This window comes from Muscardinus avellanarius (assembly GCF_963383645.1).
Source record: "Muscardinus avellanarius genome assembly, chromosome: 3".
Classification (NCBI taxonomy): Eukaryota; Metazoa; Chordata; class Mammalia; order Rodentia; family Gliridae; genus Muscardinus; species Muscardinus avellanarius.
Genome location: NC_137788.1, coordinates 26,427,691 through 26,433,929, shown reverse-complemented (window position 1 = coordinate 26,433,929; position 6,239 = coordinate 26,427,691).

Sequence of the window (6,239 nt, the reverse complement as noted above, 5' to 3'; positions counted from 1 at the left end):
TTATAAAATAGGTCTGGGAGTGTAGCTCGGAGGTAGAAGGGTACCATCCACAGTACCACCAAAAAAAAAAAAAAAAAAAAAAAAAAAGAAGGTAAAGGGGTGTAGCCTGAAGGTAGAAGATCCCAGAGTTTTATCCCTAACACTCCAAATAACTAACTATAACTAACTTACTAAATAAATAAATATTAAAATAGGGCTAAAGATGTAGTTTGGAGGTAGAATGCCCCTGGGTTCAAACTCCAGAACAAAAAAAAAAAAAAGAAAAAAAAACCCCTTACCCTATGACAGGTCCTGCAGGAACCAGGGGAGGAGCCTTCATGGCTGAAGTGATGTTTAAGCTGTGCAGGAGTGACAGCCCCTAGGGCTTGGAGAAAGGCTGCTCCATGTAGCGGAGACAACGGGCCTGGGGAGAGCAGCAGCAAAGGTTCTGGGGAAACTGGAGCAGAGCTGGAGGGAGCCCCAGATGAAGGAGTGCCCTGGGAGTGGCCACAGCGCTTTCCAGGCCTGAACTTGCAAGCAGAGTTGGAAAGACTTTGCCTAGAGCAGCCGGAGGGTCTGGAAGTGACTGGCGGCTCCTCCAGGCAGGAGTAGAAGCTGCTGCGTGGGGGCTCAGCCGAGAGCCCCTGGGCTGTGCTGGGAGACAGAAACCCACGGGAGCCCGTGGAGCCCGGGAAAAGGCCCCAGCCCCCACCTGACGAAGGACGCCTATGGTGGCCCCCACAGGGTCCAAGGTGCTCTTCAGATAATTTCTTTCTACAAAGAAAGAAAGAAAAAAAATGATTGCCAATTTTTTGTAGTACTGGGAATTGAACCTAAGGGCTTTCTTGCTTTCTTTTTTTTTTATTGCACGTCTGGGGATGGAACCCAGGGGCATTTTACCTCCGAGCCACACCCCTGGCCCTGTATTTTATTCTTTATTTTGAAACCGGGTCTCACTGAGTTGCAAAGGGCCTCACTAAGTAGCTGAGGCTGTCTGCAAACCATGATCCTCCGGTCTCAACCTCCAGAATGCTGGGATTATAAGCGTGCGCCATCACGCCCAACTCTCTTTTTTATTTTGAAATAAGGTCTCATTAAACTGCTGAGACTGAAGCCGGGCACGGTGGCACAGACCTGTAATCCCAGCACTTGGGAGGCTGAGACAGGAGGATCGCTGGTTCAAGGAGAGTCTCAGTAAGTAGTGAGACTCTCGTCAACTTAGCCAGACCCTCTTTCTTTCTTTTCTTTTTCCTTTTTTTTTTTTTTTTTTTGAGGTACTGGGAATGGAACCCAAGGTCATTCTACCTCCAAGCTACACCCCCAGCCCAATTTTTTATTCTTTATTTTGAAACAAGTCTCACTAAATTGCAGGGGGCCTCACTAAGTAGCTGAGGCTGACCATGAACCTGCGATCCTCCCGTCTCCGCCTCCCAAGTACGGGGATTACAAGTGTGCGCCACCACACCCCACTACCCTGTTTCAAAAATAAAAATAAAATAGAGCCGGGCATGGTGGTGCACGCTTGTAATCCCCGCGCTTGGGAGGCTGAGACAGGAGGATCGCACAGGTTCGAAGCCAGCCTCAGATACTTAGTGAAGCTCTCAGCAACTGAGTGAGACCCTGTTTCCAAATAAAATATAAAAAAAGGTCTGGGTGTATAGCCCGGAGGTAGAAAGCCTCTGGGTTCCACCCCCAGTACCACCAAAAATAAAATAAAATAAAAAATAAAATAAAATAGAGCTGGGATGTAGCTCGATAGAAGAATGTCCCTAGGTTGCATCCCCAGTACCACACACACTAAAGGACCCCAGAGAGTCTGGTGTTTATTACTAACGATCGCCCTGGCGCTCAAGAACGCCCTTGCTCAGGCTCTGCCCTGGCTGTGGGCCGCAGTGGGTCCTGATTACCGAGCGCAGGGGCGGCCCCGCGCGGCCTCGCGGGGAACCGCACCCCGGGGCGCGGGGTCGGCGCGACGACGCCCCCTGGAGGCTGCAATCGGCATTGCGGGGAGCCCAGTTTGCGCAGGGGCGATCTTGAATCCTGGGGTGACTTCTGCCTGGTGGTCAGCACGGGTTTCAACCGATGGCCTCAGGCAACGGTTCCAGAGGCCGAGGAGAAAGGAGAAAATAAAGAGAATAACACTTTTGAGTACCTCTGGTCAACTGGGCAGCGTGCTGGGGTTTTCCTCTACATTTTTCTCAAAGGCGCATCCAACTTCATTTCCCAGAAGCAGACCTGCTCAGAGATACAAAGTCTCTGGTCATGCCTGGGCCCTAGGCAGTGCGACAGAGGAGGAGTGTGCACGGCGTCCCCACTAGACTGCCTACAAGTCTCTGGAGTCTGAAATAGAGTCAATGTGTGGAATCGTGGGTGCCGCCGGGCTGCCTGTATTGTGACCCTGGTCAACAAAGTTGATTGCCCCCAGCCTGGCATTCTACTTTTGAGCTATACTCCCAGACTGAGTTTATTTCTTATTTGGAAACAAGGTCTCACTACGTGCTGAGATGGTCCTTGAACCTGCAATCACCCTGTCTTATTCTCCCAAGTAATCGGATTACAGGCATGCACCACCAAGCCTGGCTATTTTTTTTCCCCAGTATTGGGGATAGAACCCAGGGGCATTATTTTGAGCGACACCCCCAGCCCTATTTTTAATCTTTATTTTGAAACAGGTTCTCACTGAATTGCAAAGTGTTTCACTAAGTAGTAGCTGAGGCTGTCCTCTAATCGTGAGCCTCCTGTCTCAGCCTCCAAATGCTGGGATTACAAGCATGTGCCATCACACTCGGCTCCTTTTTTCTTTTTGTGTGGTACTGGGGATTGAACCCAGAGGTACTGTACCCTTGAGCCACACCTCCAGCCCTATTTTATTATTTATTTTTTGTGGCACTGAGAATGGAACCCAGGGACCTTCTGCCTCTGAGTTACACCCCCAGCCCCATTTTTTATTCTTTATTTTGAAACAGGGTCTCACTAAGTTGCAGAGGGCCTCACTAAGTAGCTGAGGCTGTCCTTGAACCTGCGATCCTCCAATCTCAGCCTCCCAAGTGCTGGAGTTACAAGCCTGTGCAGGATACCACACTGGGTTTTATTCTTTATTTTGAAACAGTTTCAAGTTTCACTAAGGGCCTCATAAATTGCTGAGGCTGGCTTCAAACCTGTGATCCTCCTGTCTCAGTCTCCCAAGTACAGGGATTACAGGTGGAGAAGTATATTAACTACCAAAATCACAGAAAGAAGGAGGCATTATAAGCACGGGAATCCTGCTGTTCCCTTCCTCTCATCTCCTGCCAGTGATCCCTCCTGGCCAAGCCCGGCTTGAAGCCAGAGGCCAGGGGGCTGAGAGTCAGTGAAGTCAGAGGCGAGGGCGCTGAGAGGCAGCAGGATGCAGCCCCACAGTGCGGGGCAGCAGAGGACCGTTCGCTTTGTGGAGGGGCAGAGAGTGGCTGTGCTTATCTTTCCAAGCACTATCTGTGCTTGGCTCTGAAACACCCTTTATCTTCTGTCCTCCAGGGCTGGGTTACTCTGTCCTGGGCCGCCAGCCTCCCAGTCCTGGAGTTAATCTCTCCCACCCCTGGCCCCGGGGACTTGGCATTACCTCCATCCCTGCTGTCTCCCCAGGGGAGAGTTCTAGACTCCTGCATGTGGTGAGCTTCCTGCAGGCCTGGGCCAAATAAGGCTGTTTGCTCGGACACAGTCCCCACAGCCTCACCTACAGCACTGTGCCTGGGTGGATGCCATCTGGGTGCACACCCATGTCTCTTAGAGTAGACTAGGGCTCCTTGGTGGTGGGGGCCCAGGCACGCCACAGGCATCGAATGTTGCCTGGATCGGCCCAGCTGTGATCATCCTTGCCTTCCTTCATCCAACGAATTTTCTTATCTCTTTCCTTTCCTTCTCTTCTCTCCTCCTTTCCTCCCTCCCCCTCCTCCCTCCCTCCTCCTACTTCTCTCTTCTCTTTCTCCCTCTCTCTCTCATACTGAGGAATGAACCAGGGGTATTCTACCTCTGAGCTACACTTTAGTCTGGTTTATTTGATTTGATGTTTAAACAGGGTCTCGCTAAGTTGCTGAGGCCGGCCTCGGTCTTTCAGTCCTCCTGTGTCCGCCTCTCAAGTACTGGGATTGCAGAGGTCATCATGCCTCATTTTTCCTGCTGCATGCCCTGTGCCGACCCCTGGGGACACAGTTGTCTAACACAAAATCCCTTTCCTCATGGAGCTTCCAGGCTAGTGGGAAAAGCAGAGAAGGAACTGAACTAAGCCATGTTGTTGCAGATGGTGATAAAAGCTACACAGAGGACTAAGAGGCGATGGGGTGAGCAGTGGGTGGGTAGACTTCTCTGAGGCGATGACACGTGTGCTGAGACCTGAAGGACCCTAGAAGCTGGGTGTAAAGAGCTAGAAAGGGTGCTCTGAGCGGAGAGAACAGTTTCTGGGCCCCTGGTGTACCAGTATTGGGAAGAGGCATCAAAATGTATTAATGTGCCAGTACTGGAAAATTGCTTTGATAATTTCCAAAGTGTAAAATATAGTCAGAGCCTGGGTGCTGTGCAGGCACTCAGGCAGGGAGGGGGCTGCAGCTGTTACAATGCAGAGTACCGCTCTGTCTTTGGCCTTCATTCTAATCATTGACCTATAGTGAAAGCCTTAGAGTCAACTGAAGCCATTAGCCCTAAAACTACAATAGAGGCAATCGGTGCCTCTGTTTACCTCCTCTCCTCTGGATCTGGCTTGGGCATAGGAAAGGTAAACTTTGTGTGTGGCTTCAAAGCACTCTAGTTGATGAGCAACTAATACTGCCCAGTACAACAGAGACAAGGGCCAGGTAGATTCTTGACCCTTGCACTTAGGAAGTGCACTGTCCAGAGACAAAGAGGCACCACCTGGCTAAGGAATAAGTAACTAGCCCATTGCTTTGGTAACGCTGATGAGACAGATACCAACACAAAATCTATTTAAGGGTTGGGGTCCCCAAAAGGGGCCGCAGTTCTATTTTCGGGCTCCCCAGCACGCGGGTCAGCATGCTGCTTTTCTCTCTTCTCTATTTCCTACTAATTTTGTAAGAAAGATTTGTTAAAGCTGCTGCACTGAGCTGCCCGTTAATTTTTCTATTCAACCAACCTTCGTTGAATAAGAAAAAGAACCCCACCATTTCAAACCGTAACACCTGGGGGGGAATAAATGTTCTGGCCCCAAAAAGTCTTAAGGGAAGCTAAGGGGGGTTACGAGTTTAGTCCTGGGGGTCTGCACAGGGCCAGCTTCTGGGCAGGGGGTTTGGAGGAGACGGATGGCCCGTCTAAAGCCACCCCTGCTGCCTGTTGCCTAGCACCCCGGGCAAACAGCGCCCGCTGGCAGGCCTGGTGCAAGCTCCTTCACCCCCTCTGACTGGCAGCAGCTGTTGAAGGACCAGCGGAGGCGCTGCCAACCTCCTCCCCTGGAATATTTCAGGGGTAAGTCAGAAAATGACCAGCCGCCTCCAAAACCCGACTTTTTCTCATTCATGCCTTACAAGGATATATTGGGCTAGCCTGGGTGTTAATCCTCCACCCCCTTGCATTAGACAGAGAGATATAAATATACAAATGGTGGATGAATGCACGCTCACACCCCAGTCACAGAGCTCCACACACGGCTGCGAGCACTCCCACCCCCACCGCTGCGGTTACACGTCAGTCAGACACACAACCACAGACAGACAGTCAGAATCACAGCCACACAACACTGTGGTTATACATCAGTCAGACATACAGTCAGAATCGCAGCCACACACAGGACAGACACGTGTCCCGGTCACTGCCGCCAGCCGCGGCAGGCACAGCTGCCACACACGTCCATCCTGTGATCAGTGACAGCCACAGCCCACACAGGACACACAACTCCACAGTCCCAGTGCCGCACACCAGACCATGACCATACGTTCTTGCCACCATGAGGGCGTGGGTCACCGTGCACAGACCACACACATTTACCCCGTGCATGATTCCCCACCCCACCGTCCCAGGGTTCTCATTCAACACACATAACTCCAGCCCCTGGGGCCACTGAGTCAAAGGCCCTCAGGCCCCAGGACCGAGTGGAAAAAAGCCCGGGCCAGGTCTGGAAGGGGCCCAGCAGCCTTCCTCGGGACAGAGAGGCTTCAGTGTCCAGTGTGACCTTGACACCAGTGGGCAGGAGGACTTGACGTTTACAGCAGCCAGCAGAGTGGGGAAGACAGCTGGAGCAAATGGGGAGACCCCAAAAGTCTCCGGGAGGGGGGCAC